The sequence below is a fragment of the Macaca fascicularis genome, chromosome 1 (genome assembly GCF_037993035.2).
Source record: "Macaca fascicularis isolate 582-1 chromosome 1, T2T-MFA8v1.1".
In the NCBI taxonomy this organism is placed as follows: Eukaryota; Metazoa; Chordata; class Mammalia; order Primates; family Cercopithecidae; genus Macaca; species Macaca fascicularis.
In genome coordinates this window covers 178,464,258-178,486,447 of record NC_088375.1, presented here as the reverse complement: position 1 = coordinate 178,486,447, position 22,190 = coordinate 178,464,258, and the positions used below count along the sequence as shown (strand labels likewise).

The 22,190-nt window shown below is 40.5% G+C and overlaps 1 long non-coding RNA gene and 1 pseudogene across 1 annotated transcript; one reads left to right on the top strand and one right to left on the bottom strand.

Moving 5' to 3' along the window:
* Window positions 1–1,120: 1,120 nt before the first annotated feature.
* LOC141407976 (uncharacterized) lies at window positions 1,121–8,125 on the top strand. Its single transcript, XR_012419740.1, has 2 exons — window positions 1,121–1,341; window positions 7,335–8,125. It is a non-coding gene; the product is annotated as an uncharacterized lncRNA (long non-coding RNA).
* An 11,844-nt stretch (window positions 8,126–19,969) lies between these two features.
* LOC123572876 (small ribosomal subunit protein uS2-like) lies at window positions 19,970–20,862 on the bottom strand (annotated as a pseudogene).
* Window positions 20,863–22,190: the final 1,328 nt, after the last annotated feature.

The following is a 22,190-nucleotide window of genomic DNA, read 5'->3' as shown; positions in this document are numbered from 1 at the left end:
TAAGAGAGGTGGCCTCACTGCTGTTACAATCAGAAAACGTTTGCAAACAACCACTTGGTTGAAGAAAACATACATGTTCAAACAGCAGAACTGTGGGTTCTCTCAGAGCATTTGGGGCGTGTGTGTGTTTGTTTGGGAAGGAGGGTGGGAGGGATGCACTTGCATACATAGTCATCTATGTCTAAAAGCATTTTGGTGGCTGAAGATAGGAAAGTAACAGGTTTTAAAATGCAGCGCATTGAAGCTCTAAGGGATTTTACACCCTATCTTGCCAAATATTCCTCAATCTGCAGATAACACAAACAAGTCCCAGAGAGGTTGAGTGGATTTCTTAAGGAACAGATTCCACCCCTGTTCCCTGTCTCCCCTACTCTCTTCTGCCTAGTGTTCTTTCCCCCATATGCTGCCTCTTAAAGCATAGGAATATTTTAAGAAACAGTTTACGAAGACACAACTCTAAATACATAATACCAGCAATAGTGATACAAACATGGGAAATGGCAGAAGTGAAACAGAACAGTAAATTGTTGGTCAAGGTAAGGAGTTAAACTCTAAAGCAACACAATTGCATGCACACCTAAATCCAAAGGAAATCCGATCCCATTGCTGGGAGATATTATAAACTATGACAATAATAATAGCTCTGACTAACAATGAACATTCACTAAGTGCTCTCTTTGTGCCAAGCACTGTCCTGAATGCTTGTTCTCTACCTTATTCCATCTCACAGTTACTGCCTCTGCAGGAAAGGTGGCGCTGTCACGATTTTAACCGAGGACAGAACTGAGGATCAGGAGGCCCGAATAAGTAATTGCCCAAAGTTATGTAGTGCAGAAGTAGGTATGCTGGAATTTGAACTCAGATCTATCTGATTTCAAAGCCCTGAATAGTTTCATCACACCAAGGGCAGGAATGATGGGAAGCCACTTACGTATTAGGGTACTTGTCAGTGTTTGCGTATCTAAAGACAATGCTCATTTTATGTCTACTGTGTGCCCAGTGTGTGTCAGTCACCATGGTCAGTCTGAGGATGAAGCAATGAGATCCTGCCTGGTCATTCAAGGCGGGATCAGGGGAGGATGACGGAGACAAGATAAGCATTACAACCTGGGCCGTAAGAGAGCATACAGGGATCCAGCACACCTAATACGAGGGTCCTGAAAGGGTATTTGGAACTGATGGCACTGAAGGTGATCCTTGAAAGAGGAACAGTGTTCTCAAAGAGGAAGCAGGAAGAAAATGCTGTTTTAGACACAAATAACTAGGAAATCAAAGATCAATGGCAGCAGAGCTCAGGGGGTCAGAGAAAAAGCATCCACTGGCACATAGCTGGAGTATAAGGTATGTCCTGAAAGGTAAAGGAAGACAATTTTGAAAAACTGGAGGATTTTGAACTTTGGACTGAGCAGTTTGAACTTTGTGTTGTAGGTTATGAGGGTAGGATGGGGGTAGGTTAAATTTAAGACATGGAACCACAGAAATGACCTAACTGAAACAGGAATTAGCCTGTGGGAAACATGAATTAAACAGGGGCCCTCTGTAAGAGTCAGACAGGGCTGTGTTAGAACTCCAGCTCTGCCGCTCACTAACTGTGTGGCCTTAGATAAGTTACTCCCCTTGCTGAGCCTCCCCTTCCTCATTTGTGAAATGGAATAATAATACTATCTAGCTCATAAGTTTGTTGTGAGGGTTAAAGAAGCATTAACTGCAAAGCGCCTTTGCAAGTGCCTTACACATGTGAGTTATTATTCAGTGGTGGGTCCTGATTTCCATAATGTTTGATTTGTCAGTGGTTTGGGGTAATCAATGTCGAGGTCTTTTTCCCTTCAAAGCTTGCACCATGGCTGTGATTCACAGAGAGTTCATGGAAGGCAGTACTAGTTTAGTGGCAAGCAGGCTCAGTTTCCGATTCTGGCCCCCCAGTCATTGGCGAGTCCTGCATGGAACGACTTCAGGCCAAATATAACCTCTCTCTGGGATTTAGAGTCCTCTTTCAACACCGCAGGTGGCATAGAGTTGACAATCAGCAAATAGTGGTGTCCTTCTCTTCCTTTCTAAGTCTGGTATTGCCTGTGTTTCTAGAAACCCATTTAACTTCCCTGGGCCTCAGTTTTCTTGTTAAGAAAATGAGAATAATAATTTTCACTGGATACTTTGTAGGATTATTTTGAAGCTGAAACAGCAGTTGGGATAAGATGGAGCAATGCTTTGTAAGCTGAATGCTTTACAAACATACGGGATCATTATTATAAACTGAGCCAAGTTCAAATGGTTCCACTGAAATTTCTAAGTCCCTTAGGCTAAAAGAAGTTAATATTTGAAGTGGCCTCCTGAGGTCCAAGGAAGAATAACAATGAAACTTTCATCTCCTGGACTAATAATAGTGAAAAACAGTTCACCGTTATGGGCCTATTCATTGCTATCCCGTGAAAACAGCTAACTGCTATAAAATGAGGCCAATTAAATCTACACAATTCTGCTTCCTGCCTCCCATCCGTTTCACCTATTCTCCCCCTCTCCCAAATAATAGCCTTTCTCCCCTCCCTTCTCTTCACGGTGAAGCTTACATCTGTGAAGATCATAAAACACATGACAGCCATTGGAGGAAAAAAAAAAATCACCCTAGTATACACACACACACACACACACACACACCAGCACATCCCTCCCCAGCAGTGTCCTTAAGAAAAGAAATAACCAGTTGGAGACAGCTGCATTGATGGAGACTGAGCAGCCCTGGCGACATGGCCAAGGGCATTTCTTGACTCCTTTGCACATGCTCTGCACACCAACACACACAGGCATAGGCTGAAATCAGTCCTGAGTGGACATTCAGAACTTCAATGCCCTTTAATTAAAGCAAATATCATGGCATTTGTTCCAAGAGTCTGCAAGAGTTACTGACCAACAGACTTCCTTGGGTTTCTTTCCCTGTCATAAGAAGTTGAAAATATCACCTCACAGATCACCCGTAGATGTTAATGCCCTAATTTGGAAATACTGTATTTCTGTTTTTATTTTTAGTTTTGCAACTTTGAGAACAGTGAAAAAGAGGTTGTGGTGGAATGAACACTGAACATAAAAGTGAAACTACCAGAATTCAAATGCTTACGATGTTCCTTATAAGTTGTGCCACCTTGTGTGAGTCACTTCTCATCTGTAACACTAGGAAAAAATGCCCACTTCTCAAGAGTGTCAGGGAGCTCAATAGAAGTATCCCAGAAATAAAAAGCCTCGTATACTGTACGTTTCTACCGTTGAGTAAATATGAGTTGTGCTCACTCAAAAGGGCAATGAATCAGGGTCAGGAGCCCTAGAACCTGAACCTGGCCTCTGTTGCTAACTAGTTGGGTGACCTTCACAAATCATTGCACCTCTTGGAGGTTCATTTTTCTCACATCATTCAAGAAATATTTGCAACACTTCTATCATGTGGCAGGTTCTGTGTATAACTCCATGAACTCTTAGTCAAATATAAGGATAAATATGACATTTTTGACTATTGGTTAATGATATGAATAGTGTAATTTCATTATTTCCATGTTGTATCTTCCCTTATCATCTCCATTATGAGGTTGTATTGTTCTCTGTGATCTTAACCTTCTATTCTGATTTATATTATTCTAGATTCTGAATATTAACTATTTTAATTTTCTGCTTTACTATTTTAGTAGAGCCATACTGAGTAAGCTGCTATGAATACTTTGTAGGGTGGAATTCAATACTGATATATAAACAAATTAACAAATAAAAGCTGAGGAAATGTTCCCAGATTAAAATTTATTAATTTTGCCTAAGTAAATCTGATTGTCATTCTCCGATTATCCAACGCCAAACCTATCTTTATGTGAGGTTTAAAATAAAGATGCTCGACCTTGTGTGGTGGTTTATGTCTGTAATCCCAACACTTTGGGAGGCAGAGGCAAGTAAATCGTGAGGTCAGGAGATCGAGACCATCCTGGCCAACATGGTGAAACCCTGTCTCTACTAAAACACAAAAAAATTAGCTGGGCATGGTGGTATGCGCCTGTAGTCCCAGCTACTCAGAAGGCTGAGGCAGGGAAATCACTTTAACCCGGGAGGTGGAGATTGCGGGGAGCCGAGATCGTGCCACTGCATTCCAGCCTGGCGACAAAGCAAGATCTCGTCTAAAATAAATAAGTAATCTCACTTTTCCAAGATTAAAGAATAGTTAAAAACCAAAAAAAGAGAGAAAGACACATCTGAGACGGTTACTATAATTCATACATATTTCAAAGGATAATAGCAGCAGTTTTCCTGACAGCTAGTTTTGAAAATGGGAGGGAAGGGTTGAAATCAAAGAGTGTTTTCTTTGACACTATGAGGGCTGATGGCAAGGAAAAGGGTGGTGAGAGCAGGGCACAACTGGCCAAAGTGGAGGGACCTAGCTTTTTGCTGAGGGTCTGATAGCTGTGATAACACCTAAATCCTCACATACCTGTAAAGGAGACAGCACCATCCCCTTTTCACAACTTGCCCCAGGCCACATGGCTATGAATTCAGACCCAAATCTTATTGACTAAATATGTGCCATCTTTCCACTCCACCATGCTGATTCCTTCTGCCCTCCTTCCTAATTTTTCTGAGTGTTAATATTGTCCCAGGTGAAAGCCTCTGCCTGAGTCCCAGGGTACCCCTGAAATGTAGGTGAGCCCAGTGGGGGATCAGTATAGCCAACCCATTCCCTCTCCTCCCTTTCCATGTGAGTCCTGGTCCATAGCTGTTCCACAGTGGCCTCATAAAGGACAAAGCAGACTTCATAAAGAATCAGCCTGAGTTTCCAGGTATACTCTAACCAGGGTGAGGAGAAAGCTTCTAGTTGTATTCAGGAGAAATTGTCTTCCTTTTTAGAGGCTTGCATTATGTGGGACAACTCAGGTTGATATAATGGAAGCAGCACAGAATTTGTCATAAAGATAATAGTTGAAACCCAGACTCTATAGCAGCACTGCATAGTAGAACTTTCTATGATAATGGACATGTTCTCTAGCTGCACTTTTCAATAGAACAGTGATAGCCATGTGTGACAGTAGAACTCTTGAAATGTAACTAGTACAACTAAGCAACTGAGCTTTTAATTTGGTTTAGAGTTAACTAATCTAAATTTGTTTAGCTCCAATGTGACTAGTGGCTACCACGTTGGATAGCATAGCTAGTTCTATTGCTTTCTAGTTGTGTGACCTTGAACAAGTCCCTTTATTTCTTGGAGCCTGAGATCACTCATCTGTGAAATATTCATAATCCTGTCACCTTGCAACTTCATTGGATTGACAAAGAGAGGGAAGAGCCATGCAAGTGCTTAGCACAAAACTTTGCATTTAATAAGGACTCAAGAGACCTTAGTTGAATCTGAAAATTTGAATCTCATCATAGTCCAAGAGAAATGCGTGTTAAAAGTTTATTCCTGGATTTTTCTACAAAATTGATTCCTTATGATGGTTTTATTCATCCAAACTTCATTTGCCTGCCAAAAATGACCTCAGAGAAAACAGGAATAAAAAACTCACACTAGTTATAGGATGGTGGGTACCATCTCTACTCTCACCACCCTACTTCCCCTGGAGATTTGATATGTCATTTTCTCCCGTGATGGAAGTAGCTGAAAGCAGGGCAAAGTGTTTCACATAAGATGTAGCCACAGATCTTCGAGAGTTTCGCCAACAATTTTCTTCATTCTCCTCCACTTTTAAACACATTGTTTTCAAAAAAATTTGTCCATCTGGTTCTGATTCATTTGCACTTAACTCATCAGAGTTAAGTTGCAATAGAGTTAAGTTATGTTGCAATAGCAGACTGACTTGTAAAAAGTTCAAATTCATACATCTGCCCGACTCTTTCTTTAGAAATAGGGAAATGCTTGGCCAACAAGTGGACAAAGCCCACTCAAGATAGGAGAGAGGGTACAAGATGGCAGTCTCACCTCTGCTACAAACTCTTGGTAAATCCTGAGCATGTCCTTAATTTCTGTGGTCTGGGCCTCCCCCATCCTAGGAAATGAAGGTTTTGACTGACAACTTGCTTCCATGCAATATTGATAGTCAACATTAATATATTTACTGTATTAGTCCATTCTCACGCTGCTGATAAAGACATACCCGAGACTGGGTAATTTATAAAGGAAAGAGATTTAATTGACTCTCAGTTCAGCAAGGCTGGGAAGGCCTCAGAAAACTTACAATCTGGCAGAAGGGGAAGAAAACACATCCTTCTTCACATGGTGGCAGGAAGGAGACGTGCCGAGCAAAAGAGGGGACGTCCCTTATAAAACCATCAGATATCATGAGAACTCGTTCACTATCATGAGGACAGCAGCATGGGGGTAACTGCCCCCGTGATTCAATTACCTCCCACCAGGTCCCTCCCATGACATGTGAGGATTATGGGAACTACAATTCAAGATGAGATTTGAGTGGGGACACAGCCAAACTATATCACTAACTATTAATGGTCCTTAAATGTGAAAAAGCCTAGCATTTTTACAAAGGATACTGTTATTACTAAGAACTCGCACAAAAATGAACAGCTTGATAGAAGAAGTCTAGGTGTTTTGTAATCATCAAAAGAAAAAAAGAAATGTGATCACTGGAGGAGTTAACGTGAGTTCAGGAAAATCAAACAATCCCAGATTAGTTTTGTTCTTTTGTTGATAGATCACTGGATTACTACATCAGACCTGATATTTAAATAGCTCTACGTTGAACTAGTGAGCTCTCTAATAGGTAAAAGAGAGCAATGAGGACTAGACAGTAGCATGGTTTAAAAGGCCCGTCCAGGGCTTAAATTTAGGGTGCTTCCTCTGCACTACACTATGTTGTCCAGCAATGGTTACAAGACCTCCAATGGCTGGTGTTCAATCTGAGATTGAGATGCTCTGTGGTATATTATTGCACTGAGTAGGAATTGAGTTGGATGACAAAATGGTCCCTCTTGAGTAGAGAATTGACGTATATAGTTGCACCAAATAAATTGCTGGATTCTTTAAATAACCACTTCAGTCAGAGTTCTTGTAATTCTACTCTCCTCAAGTTCTAGAGAGTTATCTACAAACCTCATTGACAACCCACATGACCGCTGCTGAGATTATTTCATCAGAGTTCTTGTTTTCAATGATCTCCCAAAGTTGGGAATAAAAACTCCCAAATTTATATTTCCAAACTGCATTTTCTTCTGACTTACTGTCTCATATATACAACTGTCATCTGCACATCTTCACTTGAATGTGCTATATTTATCTCAAGCCAGGTGTGTCCAAAATGGAGATTAACATTTTTTCCCACAAATTTTTCCCTCCAATGTTCTCCACATCCATAAAGAGTAATACCATCTACCCAGTGGATGAAGAGGCATTGAATCAAGGGACATCAAGTTCAACCACTGTAAGTTCCTCAGCTTTTTATCAAACTCTCCTTAAACCCTGAGGGCTAGAAAATTTGGTCTTCTTATATCTCTCACTCATTGAGCCTGCCAGTAGTTAATATTTTATTTTCCATGGGTTTAGGGTTGTTGATTCAAATTCCTTCTAGAGTCGGGTGTGGTGACTCACACCTATAATCCCAGCACTCTAGGAGGCCGAGGTAGGAGGACTGCTTGAGCCCATGGCCCATGCCTGTGGTCCCAGCTACTCAGGAGGCCACGGTGGGAGGATCACTTGAGCCTGGGAAGTCAAGGCTGCAGTAGGATGAGATCATACCACTACTCTCCAGCCTGGGTGACAGAGTGAGACCCTGTCTCAAAAAAATAAAAATAAAAAATTCCTTCCAGAATGGCCATTTTTCCATTAGACTGTGAGGTCTGGAAAGGGCAGGGAACATTCTGTTTGTTTTATATTCCTAGCACAAAATAGGTATGACAAAGTGAAAATTAGAGACTCTGTTCTCTACTTCCTTCCTACCATTTCTCTCTACATTTGCTCTAGCATTATCACACATGCTATAATTATCTACATTTACTCCTCTTCGTTAGACTGGGGAGCTTTGTCTGATCGATTCATCTTTGCTGTCTTGATACTAAGTTCCTAGCCTGACACTTAGGAAGTGTCCAAAGAATGTGTGCATGAATGAAGAAATAATAAAATGAATTAGTCAATGAAGAATAAAGAAATAAAGGAACTGATGAGGCACTCCGTACGTCAGAGAGCCCTGGCAGGCCCTGATTATGCTGCATCCAGGAGACACCTAATCACATATATTTTCTTCCATCATACAGCCCAGCCAGGAGGCAGGAAGAAAGATCAGGAAGAGCTTAATATTCAGTGGAAATTTCTTACCAGCAATCAACACCCAGTCTGACTTTTATAATTATTTTTCTCTTTCTCTCTCTCTCTCTCTCTCCCTCTCTCCTCTCTTGTCTCTCTTCTCTTTCTTTTTCTCTTGCTCTTTTTTTTTTCCAGTCAGTTGTGGTGTCTTTCCTTCCTTCCACCTTACCCATTATTATGATAATGACTTCAAACACCATACATTGCTATTCAGGGCACGTAAAAATGTGTTTTTCTCATCAGTCCCCATGAAATAGTTTCCACTGTCTGTTTCCCTTGCAGATAGCAATCAAAGTCTAGGCGCAACAATAAAGAAAAAAAAAAGTCCCCACTCTTGTCCAACATAGAATCTAAAACTTGTCCTTGGAAAGTGACCCCAAGGGAATTTAATCACAAATGTTCTTGACTTGGCCCAGCCTCTTGCTGTTGAATACAGAGTATCGGGAATGGTCTGTTTCTGGGGGCTGATTTCCCTATTATTCCCTCTTAGTTTTCTCAGAACACCAAAATAAGAGGTCTTGGAAGAAAATTGCTCCCTTAAGACCTCCAGTAGAGTCTCCAGGGTCTAACACTAGTTTTTAAATTTCACTGTTCACATCCTGTGGCTATAGCCCCCTAAGCTCTAATCACCCTGTTGCCTGGACTAGTTATTCCCTCAGATTGGTTGACTTTGCATTACCAGGTCAACACCTGGCCCTATCTCCTACTAGTTATATGACCTTGGACAACTGTTTCACCTCCTGCCCTCAGTGTTCCCATTATGAAACAGGAGTACTAACCTGTATCTCATAGGATAATTGTGAGGTTAAATTATATAATATAGCAGACACTAGATGGGAATTGGTCCTGAACCTGTTGGAAGACCACAGATTCTGCCTCCTCCTTGTCAGCCTCTCCCTTCTCAAAGCTCTTGTAGTACTAGTACCATGCTAACAGAATTCATAGCCAGAATGGCCTTTAGAGATTATCAGTGGAAAAGTCCTATTTCAAATGCTTAGTATACATACACACACAGCACATACACAAAACACATCATACTACACACATTACCTACACATTGCACCACACACACATACACCATACTACACACATATAAAACATACCACACACATACTACACACACAAATCACACAATGCACACATACACACATGCACAAGCTGGGCATTTGGTTATTTGCCATTTCAAATTCCAAGGATGGCTTGTCCCTAATGCCCTTTCCTCTCTTAGGATTTGGCCTTCATAACTAGGAAAGCAGTTCTGGTGTCTCAATCCAAAGGGGCTATGAGGAAATACTGTGTGAAACGCAAAGAAAAGGAATATGCTGTTCTAAAGCCTTTTTTTCTTTGGTGAGTTTAGACTATATTTCCCATGCCCAATTGGTGATAGTCATATGCAGAGCATTTATCGTCTGTGGGCACCATGCTGGTGCATTACCTGTAGGAAAAATTCAACCCTCATAACATACCTGTATGTATGCACTATTAAGCAATCAGATTGCAGAGAAAACAGTCATCCCCAGACATTCTCTATTGCCTGAGGTCCATTCAGTGACTGGGCTCCCTGTGCCACCTTTGCTCACTAGCAACTAAAAGAGCACTTGTACCTCACGCTAGGAGTGACCCATGATTAACTGTCAAAGGAGCACTGTGAGTGTCACTCTTTCTGTGTTTCATTTATAAATGATCTAAAGAAAGTAACTGGTGGGCATCCAGAGATTAGGCCATGAATCTCTCTGCCATGTCATTACACTAAAAATATGGCTAATGTCTATGATGCTAATGCTTGACACCTCCCAGAAGCCTACAGTCATTCCAGAGCCCATGTGATGCTTGGTGCTCTTGGCTCCATACTAGTGCCAATTGCATAGTTTTGTTCCTCAAAATGCAAAACAATTTATGTAAAGACCAAGCCAGCTGTTCTCTGCCAGCCTATAATTGGCCATTGAGTCTATAGAAAGTTGTTGACTATTGCTGGCAAAACAGTGACACAAACAATCCACCCATCATGTCATATAACACCAGGGCAGGATACAACCATTCCAGTTCCAGGGATTTACAGAGATACCAGGTTCCATTAAGCCAGGCAACTGGAATTTCAGTGATATCACTTAGAAAGAGGGCTGTCTCCCTTGGGACAACATGGCTGTGTAGATAAAATAAAAAATAGCTCTTACTGCTCTAAATAACATATATGAAGCATATGTATTCATAACATACATGAAACTCCTAAAGTTCTAAGATGGCGTAAAACATTGAAAGAATTCGCTCTCAATAGGATCTGCATTTTCTGCTCCTTGTTCCATCTCAATGTGCTGGATCAGACACCCTACAACCAACCTCCTCCCTTTAATTCATATGGTAGGCAGCTTGCAAAGTGCTTTCATGTTCATTATTTCATAAGTCATTCACAATGACCCTAAAGCATTATCATTTGTGTTTTACAGATGTGGAAATTATGCATCAGCAATTTATTTCATAAGCGACTTGCCAAATATCCCACAGCCCACAGTGACAGAAGTAGAACTATATGATTGATTGTTCTGTGTTCATGCCACTGCATTGTGCTGCCCCCAACCAGTCCAAATTTATCTGCAACTTAATATCAATAGACTTTCTGGGGGATGCCCTGAGACCTTCTGTTCTGAGTGACTGCAAGAAGAAAGGGGGTCATTTCTAGGTATAGTCTAGGCCACAGATCTTCCCATATGCTGATCCCTACTGCTCTTTGACTCCAATTTATCTTTAAATCTCAGATAAATGCCACTTCCTCAAGGTGGCCTTCCCTGACACCCTACCTAAGTTAGAGGTTCCACCGTTATCTGTCTCGACAGCATCTTTTTTTTTTCCTATTTAGTAATACTCACCATACTTACAATAACTTTTTCAATTCCTATGTTCTTTGCTTAGCTATAAGCTTCATGAAGGCAGGAGCCATATTCAGCTGGAATAGTTCCTATACTTTAGGTACTTAATGCACGTGTAGAATTAAAGAACAAATTGTTCCCTCTCATAGGAAAGTCTGGACAGGTCCAGAGAATGTCAGCCCATCGACTAGAAGGAAACTTACCTGAGATAGCCAGAGGGTAAATATGAAATATATTCAAGAAAAAGATCAGCAGCTGGTCAAATTACAGTAGCCAGTTTTCAGGTCTAAACCGGGGTTAGAAGCCAGGAACAGGACCAAAGGCAAAGGAACAGGAACTAAAGCCTTTTTTTTTTTTTTTCCAGCAGAATGGGTCACTCAAAGCTTCCCCGTAGGGACCAGGGAATTGGCATCTCAGCAACAGGGACAGGAAAACAAAGCTCGCAGCTCCCTTTGGGGCTTCTTAGTTAAAACACATGGCTGTACCTTGATAAATGCTTTCCTTCTTGTATGCCCAGCCATTTCATATATTTAGTGGTGAAATATGGCAGGAGGTGTGTTTAAGGAAGATTATTCAGTTAGAATACACAGAGAAAAACCACAAGAATTGGGAAGACCAACTATGACGCAAACAGACAAGAGGGAAGGAATGAGAACATGAATTAATATTGTGAAAACTGAACAGAATTAACAGAATTGGAATATGCTTCAGCAGTACACTCTGTTGAGCTTGGTAATTGATAGGCTATAAAATAGTGTCCCTTTCTGATTTGCTATCTGCTTACTAAGAGCTTTTGTATCTCTTACCCTGTTTGAGCCTTATGAGGGGGCCGCGTGTTTGAGAGAGAAGAAAATAAGCGTAAGAGCGTGTATGTCCCAGACACAAACTCTGAGTGGCTCAGCGGGGATGAGAGCGCAGTTTCCTTTACCACCAGCTCCGAGCCCCCTAGACAATATCAGGTCGTCATACAACTTGGAGCTTAGGTTACAGGAATGGGCTCACCTCACTCCCCCCAGGATCAAGCTGTCTTTGATCTTGTTTATTTATTCAGTTAATGAACATTTATAGCCACACATTTCCCAGAAGAGAGGTCCGAGGATTCCCATCAGCTCTGGGAGCCTGACAATCCTGTCAGCAGCTGCTGCACTGGAGACCAGAAAGCCTCAGGGCAGGTTCTGCTTGCTGTGAGTCAGACCTGCTTTTCATCTTTACTGTTTTTCCTGATTATACGGTAAAATGTCCAAACAAGAAATATTAAAAAGCCAAAATCCCACATACTTTGCTACAACTTACTTTCTTGTATAATAAGAGATTTAAAATATGGAGCCTTGGTTAATTGCCAGGCACCAGGCAAAACACCTTTACATATAGCATCTTATTTAGTCCCCACAATAGTCAGAGGCAAGTACTATTACTACCTCTATTTAGCAGCTAAAAAATCTGAGGCTCCTGGAAAGTAACTTGCCCAAGTTCACAGCACTAGGAAGTAGCAGAGGCAGAATTCTAGCCAGGCCCTATGATCTCACAGTCCACATACCTAACCACACTGTGTATCAGGGATATATTGCCAAATGAGACATATTTAATCATATCTGTTTCTTGAAGAAAAAGCTGTTGTTGTCTTCTGTTCTCCAAAATATTTCTTGAGTTTTGTTAACCAGAGTGAAAGGAGCAGTCTACAGTTCACTAAAAAGGTCACGTTCTTTGAACAAGCTTAAATAAGTTCTCTCCCTCCTACTTGCTGAGCTAGAAATCCTCAGCAATTATAAAGGGGTAGCTATGTCCCTTTACCTGTGGTGGAAAAGCACTTGACCAAAGTTAGGAGGCTTGACTCTTGGCGTAGGCCTTGATGATACCACTAGCTTACTGAGTGATCGTGAGCACAAGACCCTCTCTATTGGCTTCTCAGTTTACAATCAGAAGTTTGCATGGTCTCTGAGAGCCCTTCCAGCTCTACTTACTATAACATGGTGCCTCTCATGATGTCCTAAAATGCAGATGGGCTTGTTTTATAAAATCTTTTGTTAAAAATCACATTTAAACATTCTCAATAGTATTGAGAATGGAGGAATGGTTACAGAAAGGAGATAGAGGGTGTATTCATTTCCTATAGTTCCTGTAACAAATTATCGCAAACTTAGTGGTTTAAAATAACAGAATTTTTTCTCCGTGTTTGGGAGGCCAGAGTTTGAAATCAAGGTGTTGGCAGGGCTGTGCCGTCTCCAGGTGCTCATGAGGAGAATCCTTCCTTACCTCTTTCAGCCTCTGATGGCTACTGGCATTCCTGGCCTGTGTCTGCATCATCCCAGTCTGCTTCTAGTGTCTGTGGTCACATTGCCTTCTCCTCTTGTTCTACATTAAATCTCCTGCTGCTGCTCTCTAAGAAGACCTCCGTGATTGTATTTAGGGCCCACCCAGAAAACCCATGATATCCCCATCTCTAGATCCTTTGTTTAATCAAATTGGCAATGGCCGTTTTCCAAATAAGGTAACAGTTACAGATTCCGGGAATTAGGGCCTGCTATCTTTGGAAGCTGTTATTTGGCTTATTAACGAAGGGCTTTGAAAACCCTATTTCACCCTGCTTCATGGTGATATCCAAGGTGATCTCTCAAGGACATCATCATGCATAAGAACCAAACATAGGTAGATATAATTATGCTGTAGGCATTTGGTGGGGAAAGGTAGGGAAGCAGAAAGCAAGAGTCAAGAGAAGCTGACTATAGTGGGATTGTTGCATAATGGACATACCATTTGCTACCTGAAACAACACACAATTGCATCATGCTGACTGGCTGATAGCCTACATTCCTGTAAACCAGGACAAGACCACCAAAGAGTCCTAGACTGGCCAACCAGTGAGTAATTTTCTGACAGTAACCATTTGTTGTAAAATCAAACAACTTTTCAGTGCCAGAATTCTCTGTCTCAGAAACATTTAATTCCATGCAAAACATTTAATTATTTTATTTAAGAAAAACTATGCTCTTTAGACTAGTGTGGGATTTCCCATGTCCTCTCTTATTTGGAAAATTTACTAACTTCAGGAAACGTTCTTAAATATCTTCTTACAAATCAAGGCCCAAACAATAGTTTCACAACTTAAAGATTTTTACCTCGTTGGAAACTCCCTAGGAAATTTGCAGTTAAGACTCCATTCTGCTGCTCACCAGCTAGGTACCTTTGGTTAAGTCATGCCTTGCTCAGTCACTGAAATGTTGGTCCCTCCCAGCCAGTTAATCTCTCCCCTGATTTAGAATAATCTTTTTTAAAAGTCTTATCTCCATTTCTAAACTGTGAGCTCTTAGATGGCAGAGAAAATGTCTTGAAGAAAATAATGGCTGATTTATTGAGCCATGTGTTCCCTCCAGCACTCAGCCAAGTTCTGAAAAATCATGGAAACTATTTCTGTTTTACAGATAGGGAAACTGAACGTGTAGAGAAGTTAGCTGACTTTTTCAAAGCTGTGCAGATACAGTCAGGATTCACACACTCTGTCAATCCAAAATTCATACTCTTTTCCCCAAATCATGCTTCTAGAACATGAGGGACCCTGGAGGAAATGGTTGATGGATGAGAATAAATTAAAAAATGGAAACGAAACAGAGACATGTTTACACTAAGCACGAACTATACCACCTCCGGAATGCTAGAAACCACTAGTTGTGTGAGAGAGAGCAAGCAGAGGCAGATAGAAAGAGCAGTGGTTTACACAATAAAGCCTTACAAAGGAACAACTCTCCTCAATGCCCAAAGCAATTTTCATAGGTGCTGTTTTATTTGATTCTCATAAGATACCTGGGTGGCGTGAAGTATAAGGAAGTGAATTCTGACTTTTAGTAATTGAAATGCCAACTGAGGTGTTAAGTGGCTACAGTTCCTAAGTGGTAGGGCCAGGATTCAAAGGCAGGTCATAAGAATTCTAGTCCAGTGCTTTTTCCGCTAGGAAACACGGCTCTCTCCTCACATGGACTTTCCTTGTAGGCCACAAATCCCTTAATTACAGCCTGCTCAAGGGCTCTGAGGTCAGCCTCCTTCCATCAGCCCCCACCACACACACACATGCATGTGCATGCACACACACACACACACATACATGCAGAGTTTGCTATATTTACAATGCCTTAGGAATGAAGAAACAAGGTTGCAGGGCCTGGGGAATGGATATGGAATCTGTAAAGAACAAAGGAGCCAGACTTAATGACATTGTCCTCACAGCTTTCCCAGATGATCTTGAGAATTTTTTTCCCAATGACCTTTATAAACGAACTATGTATGTACATATATTTTTGGATGTGGCTGATGCTTATGCCATAAGAAAAGTCACAGATCACCCAATATAGGCAAGATATCCTTGAAAAGCTTAAAAGCCAGTCCTAGGCAAGCACCTAGCCCCCTATCCTGCTGTGAGACAGTGGGCCAGTTACCTGACTCCATGTGTTAAGGGGAACTGCAGAATGAATTTAAGGATGAAGGTGGCTATCAGTACAATGTGTCTAACACAGATCCAAGCAAATTATCAGTATTCAACATATTCAATTAACCTAATTCTTATATAAAGTGAATATATCTACATATCCATTCTTTGAAAATGTAACAATTTGGTTTCATCAGTTGAATAACTCTAGTAAGTCCCAGTTAGGAGTTAATTAGATGTATCTTCTAAGCTCTATTATGCTATAACCTCCATGAGGACAGGAATGTTTTCTTATTTAACATTTTTATTGCCAAAGTAAGATACAATGTCTGGTACACAGTAAATAGTCTATGAATAGTAGAGAATGCTGAAAGTAAGCAATGCATTGGACTAAGTAAATATATCAATATAGATAACTACAGCTTTTGCTCAGATATATGTAAAGGAGGCTTCGAAAGAAGCTCTTTGAATGTATATTCTAATTTGATATTCATCTTCTGTTCCAACTGCAGAACACTTAAAAATGATAATGCTTTTGTCTAACTCCAAAAAAATCAAACTTATAGATGTATGTTTCAAATTTATAATTTCTAAATCATCATGTACTATATCATACATGTGGTGGACATTTGTTGTTTTACCTATTCATCCCCTTTTTCCTCATCCAAATATGTCAGCCAAATTTTCTTTTGGGAATCCCCTTCCCCAGTGTTGCTCTATGTAATTCAAGGGGATTGATCCTCCCCTCGGGCTTCAGGGGTGAGTGTGAGACCCATATCTAACCAATAAGAGTACAAAAGCTTTATGCCCACCTGATTGGTCCAGGCATGAGCACATGACAAGTAGTCCCAGGATTAGAGTTACACAACTGGAACAGCAGATCTGTCTTGCAGCTGAAATTGTCACACTGGTAAGATAATATGGCTGAATTTCAGTGGTCACCTTGCTGCCATGAGAATTTGCTTAAGAATGAAACTAGTCAGAGAAAATCCACTACAACAGAGAAAGGCAGGTTCCTGAAGCTATCTGAATCCAGCCATGGCTATTAAGTGAGCTAATAAATTCCCTCCTTTGTTTTCTTAAGCCAGTTTGTATGTGTTTCTTTCTCAAACGGACAAAAGAGACATGTCTAGTAAAAACATTACATCAAATGTGCCAATAGTTTTAAAAAAAATGATAGGAGCAATATATAAAATTGGGACAATCCTATCATTAATTTATTTTGCTATGTAGGGCACTGTCATTCACTTTTCAAGAACAACTAATATTCATTGAGCACAGTCAATGCTCATGCACCTATTATGTGCTGGGCACTGAGTGAGATTTTATCACGGATCACTGCTCTGGGCTAACAATTGACTTTGAGGATTGACACACTGAAAAAATGCCAGGGCATGAAGATGAATGGGTTTACTTTTAAAGGGCCATGAAAATTGGCTCTCCTTGGGTCTAGCATAAAGCATGCAAGTGACTCTGAATGCTTTTATTAAAAAGCAAATTAAAGGTCAGAGGCGAATTTCTCTTAATTCTTAATTTCCTGTCCTTGTGCCAAGAGTATGGATGGGAGGGGCAAGATTTGTTAAGTACCAGATGAGGATCCATGGTGATTGCGAAAGCTATACCATAGGGCCTGGCCAGCTGGAACTGGAGGCTGAAGCTTTTAGAAATGGTTCCACATCTCTGGTGTGGGGAATATTTAATATTGTCAGGAAAAGGATACTGGTTGAAGGGGTAATTTTAAAAAGCAAGACATCACTTAAGCAGATGAGGTGTAAGAGTAAGAAACAAATGCTCAGATTTTATTAAACATAAGAGATTGAACACAAAGAAGAAAATTATAATATCACATCCCATTTTGGGATTATATTCTATTATTACCTGTCTTTGAAACAATCCCATGCCACTAGGCTCTCTTTTAAGTGCTATATTATCACAAGGAATCATGCCAATTAGGGATTGAACAAAAACTCTGATACTGGCAATTCCATAATACACAGTGAATTGCAAACTCTCTGGGCCTCATTTTCCTCATCTTAAAATCAGAATATCAACATCCACCTCTAGGATAGTGTAAGAGTTGTGCAATGGTGCATGTAAGAGCACCTTAATTAAGTCTCGTGCATACTAGAGACACAACAAATGTTGGTTTTCTTTCCTGCTCTTCACATTATTCAGCAAATATATTGGAACAATCTAGTGAAACAAGATGGTAAAATGAGAGACACATGATTGGCATCAAATGGCTGAACTTATATCTTTTATCTGCTATTTACCATTCATAAGTCATTGGCAGGCAGTTTTCCTCCTTAAAGTTTAGGTTTTTTAATCTTTAAAATGAGAATAATCACCATTGCTTTGTCTACTTCATGACATTGTTAAAAAAAATCCAATGATTCAATAAATTAAAAGATATTTTGGAAAGATATATACATATAAATATGTGCATATATGTATGTATATGGTTTTATACAGATCGAGTTGTACATGATATAAAAAAACCATATTCAAAAATTTACAAACATGAAAAGTAGATTGGAGAGTGGCGTCAGCAAGACGGTCAACTAGAAACTCGTAGCACTCTTCCCTCCTGACAAAGGAAAAAAACCCACAAGGAATAAGCAACTATATTTTGACCAAAATAACTAAAAGAGAGCTCCAGAGAACAGCAAAGAAGTGGCAGAAATCCTGTGGAGCATAGAAACCCAGGATGGCACATAAAGAAAGCAAGGAAACATCTTGCCTCCAGTATCCCCATCACCCAGCTGGAATCAGCTCAGAACCAGGAGGGACTCCCTCTTGCAGAGAAAAAGTAAATGAGAAGATCCCAGCACCTGCCATCACCATCATGAATACCTGAGCCTTCACTACTAGAGACTCCTGCAGTACTCCCAGGCTTTGAAACTAGCTGAGGAAGCTCCTCAGAGTCCACACTGAGCTACCCTCAGAGAAAAAGCCATTACTGTATCCCCAGCTCCTGTGACCCATGTTGCTACTGCACTGTACCACCTTAAAACCAGAGTCACTGCCAGAGTGCATCCTACATTAGGGGTGAGTAGCTATTGCAGTCCTCCGTCCCTGAAGCTTTGCTGCCACTGCAATATGCCTACCTGGTAACAAGTCACCCCTAAGACAAACTGCTGCTCTGCCCTACCCACTAGGTCCAAGCTACCACAAAGATACTCCATCCTCTTCATTCCAGAATCACTGTGCCCTGTTGATTTGGGGTCCTGAATTGAAGCTGCATTCTACTCCTTGGAGCCCAAGCCACTGAAGCACCCATTTTTGCCCCGAGCCATGCCAGTGCTATTCCCTGCTCACCAGGGACAGATTACAACCACATCCCAAGTCCCTGGGCCTGAGCTACTTGGGTGTGCCTCAGAGCAACAGATCCTGTTTTAGCAGGAGAACTGCAGCCACTTGGATCTTGAAAAGTGAACCTCTGTCTCAAGTTCCAGTTGCTACAGCAGTTTCACTGAGCCCAGGAACCTGACCCCACAGCTGCTCCAAGCACTAGTACTCTGGATCCCAGTGTTGTTGCAGCTGCCTGAGGGCTGTGTCAGACCCAACATCAACAGATATCCTCTCAGCTAAAACTTTCCACTGAGAGAAAGACAAGAACAAAAGAATTACTAAAACCCTGGCCTTTATAACCTACACAGCCACTGTCACTGCCACAAATTCCTGCAGCCTAGAACACTAAGGCACTTGTAGTCATTGTTGACATTGGTCACAAAAGAGCTGGATAGAGACTACATCATGTACTTACAAGGAACCAGAGCCAGTGCATCCTGCCCATCCAGCAACCTCAGGCCCATTTGAAGGTGAAAGTCTTCCCCTACAAAAGCTACTCTTTAAGGTTTGGAGGAGGTGATTGCACCATCAGATGTGGGACATCAGTGCAGAAAAACAAGAAGCAAAAAAGCAAGAAAACATGAAAACACCAAAAGAACACAATAATTCTTCAGTAACTGACCCCAAGAAATGAAAATTTATGATTTACATGAAAAGGAATTCAAAATAATGGTCTTAAGGAAACTAAGTAAAATATACAAAAACACAAATAAATAATTCAATGAAATTGGAAAAATCCCAATGGTATTCTTTACAGTAGTAGCGAAAAACAATTCCAAAATTTGTAGAGAAACATAAAAAACTCCAAATAGTCAAAATAATTCTAAGTAAGAAAAACAAAACTGGGAGCATCATATTTCCTGATTTTAAATTAAATCACAAAGGTATAATACTCAAAACAGTATGGTGCTAGCATAAAAACAGACACATAAACCAGTTGAACAAAATAGAGAACCCAGAAATAAATCCAAACGTATACAGTCAACTAAATTTTTATAAGAAACTGATGATTATTTTCCATCAACCTTATTTTTGTGTTGCTTAGCAGTCTGGAAAAACATCTTAAAACCACTCAGTGGTCACGCCTACCCATTCAGTGGCCTGAGAAGTGGGAGCTGCAGGCCAGTCTTCCATGGCAGGCTGAGCACTCCAGTCTTCAGTAGGGAACTACTAAATAGGCACAGAGGGCACCTGCACTGCACACCTTCAGACCTGTCTGCAACCTCAGGCTGAGTAGCAGTAAACTCAGGAGCTGAAGCAGTCTATTCAATCTGAAATTTCTACTTAGTTACAGCTTTTTTAGCAGCATCCTGCTCTTACTTTTTAAGGTCTTCAGGATCTCTGTAGAAGTAGAGATCAGCCATAACTCCTCATAGGTGTTCACAGGAAATGGTGCCACACATGCAAACCATTTCCTAGGCCAGCATCCATCACATCAAACCCATTAAGTGAGTTCCTTTGTTGTTGCATGGGATGGCAATGTCCACATAATACAGAGGAGAATCTGTGTTACACAAAGCAATGGTAGGCAGGTTATCATAAGATGCCTCTATGAGAGGGTGTTGGTCAACCCTGGGCTCAGTAACCATCAGAACCCATGGCTTCAAAAAGACCATCTGGATCTGGTTAGTGACGTTTTCAGGAGTGAAGCAGCAAGTTGTAGGAGTAACTTCAATGACAATAGCAAACTGTAGCAAGGCCCATTGGCTAGTATTCTTGGAGGATATGACACTAACATCAGCAGAGTTTTCAGTGGCAACAAAGACAGAAGCTGCCAGCAGAAGCTTCTCCCAGGTCCTCCTCATATTTATGATGTAGATGCCATCACTTTTCCTCTCATAGATGTACTGTTACACTTTGAAGTCAACGTTGTTGCCACCTAAATGGGTTCCTGCAGCAAAAAACTCGAGAACATCCTCCTCTTTCATTTGCAGGACATCAAGGGCTTTGGACATTTCGAAAGTTTCCCTTTAAGTTATGACAGAAATCCACAACAGCACCCATTTGAAGCCCTCTGTAGGTAACATGGCTACAATCAACTAATTTCTGACAAAGACACCAAGACTACACAATGGGGAAATAGTGGTCTCTTCAAATAATGGTTCTGAGAAAACTATTTCCAAATGCAAAAGAATGAAATTGGGTGCTTATTTTATACCATGCACAAAAAAACAACTCAAAATGGATAAAAAGCCTAAATGTAAGGTTAGAAATTATAGAAACTCCTAGAAGAGAATATGGGGGAAAAGCTCCTGGATATAAGTCTTGGCAATAATTTCTTAGATGTTACATTAAAAGCTCAGGTAACAAATTCAAAAATAAATAAATGGCACTACATTATTCCAAAAACCTTCTGCACAGCAAAGGAAACAATCAACAAAAGGAAACAGCAGCCTACAGATAGGGAAAAATATATGCAAACTGTATATGTAATAAAGGGTTAATGTCCAAAATTTATAAAGAGTTCATGCAACCCAATAGCAGTAAAACAAATAAGCTGATTTTAAAATGGGCAGAAGACTTGAATAGACATTTCTCAAAAGAAGATTAAAAAAAAATTGCTAAAAGGGATACGAATAGGTGCTCAACATCATTAATCAGGGAAACGCAAATCAAAACCATCATGAGATACTACCTCATATTTGTTTGCATGGCTACTAAAAAGTCAAAAGATAAATGTTGGTGAAGGTGTGGAAAAGGGGGGCTCTTGTGCACTGTCGGCAAAAATGAAGACTGGTACGATTATTATGAAAAACAGTATGGTGATTTCTAAATAAATTAAAAATAGAACTACCATATGGCCCAGCAAACCTTTTTCTGGGCAAATACCCAAAGAAAATAAAATCACTATCTTATAAAGATATCTCCCTTCTGTGTTCATTGCAGCATTATGCACAATAGCCAAGACATGGAAACAACCTAAGTTTCTATTGATGAATGAATGGTAAAGAAATAGTGGCACGTATATGCATATATGAATATTATTAAGCCCTAAAAAATAATAAGCTCTTGCCATGTTCTACAACATGGATGAGCTTGGAGGACATTATACTAAGTAAAATAAACTAGACACAAAGAGAAAAATATTGCATGATTTCACTTATATATGGAATCTAAAAAAAAAAAATTAAATATCCAGATACAGAGATCAAAATACTGGTTACCAACAGCAGGGGAGAGGAGAAATGGGAAGGAAATGTGGAGATGTAGGTCAGAGGATACAAAGTAGCAGATATGTAGAATAAGCAGGTCTAGAAACATCATGTATAACATGAGGACTATA